We start from the raw sequence: 984 nt of genomic DNA on the forward strand, positions 1-984 counted from the left end.
GTTTTGTTCGCATTAACTGCCCTGTTTCCCCCTTCACTGGGATGGCATGGGGACACACTTGAGTGAAGTGGGAGGGGGAGGGAGTTAGTGCGGTCTGTGTCTAGCATGAATAGGAGTCTTTAGGTCTAGGTTTTGTGTGTGCCACATGAGCTGGTGAATATAGTAAGACAAGATTCCCTTAGTGAGAGCAATTGAAGATAGGATACATGTTAACTTTGAGGCTTTTTTTCCTTAATAAGCTGAAATCGATTTGGATGAAGTGAGGACGATAGAGGATGCCTTAGCTGACCTAGTTGTGAAGCCCCACTATATAAGTGAGTTATAAGCCTAAAAACTTTGAGCTAACATATACAAAAGAGGGGCGCCACTGGATGTTTAGAGAGAAGAGTCAGAAGGAAAAAATATATAAAAAAATAGTAGAAAAAAGGAGGTATAAGTTGGACGAAGTCCAGAAAAAGGAGGTATAAGCTGGACGAAGTCCAGGGAAAAAATAATAAAATTCGGAGGTATAAGCTGGACGAAGTCCAGAAAGAAAGAAAAAAAAATTCTAAGGACAGGTAGCAATAGTAACCTGACCCGGGAATGAAGGGAAAAGAAGCTGTAGGAAGGAGAAACTCTCATAACCCGAAGCATCAGTGGTGTGGCAATGACTTAAGAGTGAATCGATCCTAACATCCCTGGTGAGGAATGAGTGATCGAGTGAATCCAACAATTGGGAAGTTAATAGGTTATCTTGACGAACTGACAAACCGATTAGGTAGAAGAAGGGAAGGGGAGGATTTGGAGACTGTAGACGTTCGGTTAGACCTTAAGCTTGTGGGGACGGTTGCCTAAATTTGAAACTGGTTCATGCATTTCTGGTTTATTTTCTTAAAGTGTTTATTTTCTTTGTGGTTGAGTCCGTTAATGTGTTAGGTTTAGAAGTTTGTGTCTTTTATGTGCCTGTAGGGTCGGTCGTAGAAGTATCTTTCCTCTCTTTTTTTT

This window comes from Salvia splendens, chromosome 16 (assembly GCF_004379255.2).
Source record: "Salvia splendens isolate huo1 chromosome 16, SspV2, whole genome shotgun sequence".
NCBI classification, from domain to species: domain Eukaryota; kingdom Viridiplantae; phylum Streptophyta; class Magnoliopsida; order Lamiales; family Lamiaceae; genus Salvia; species Salvia splendens.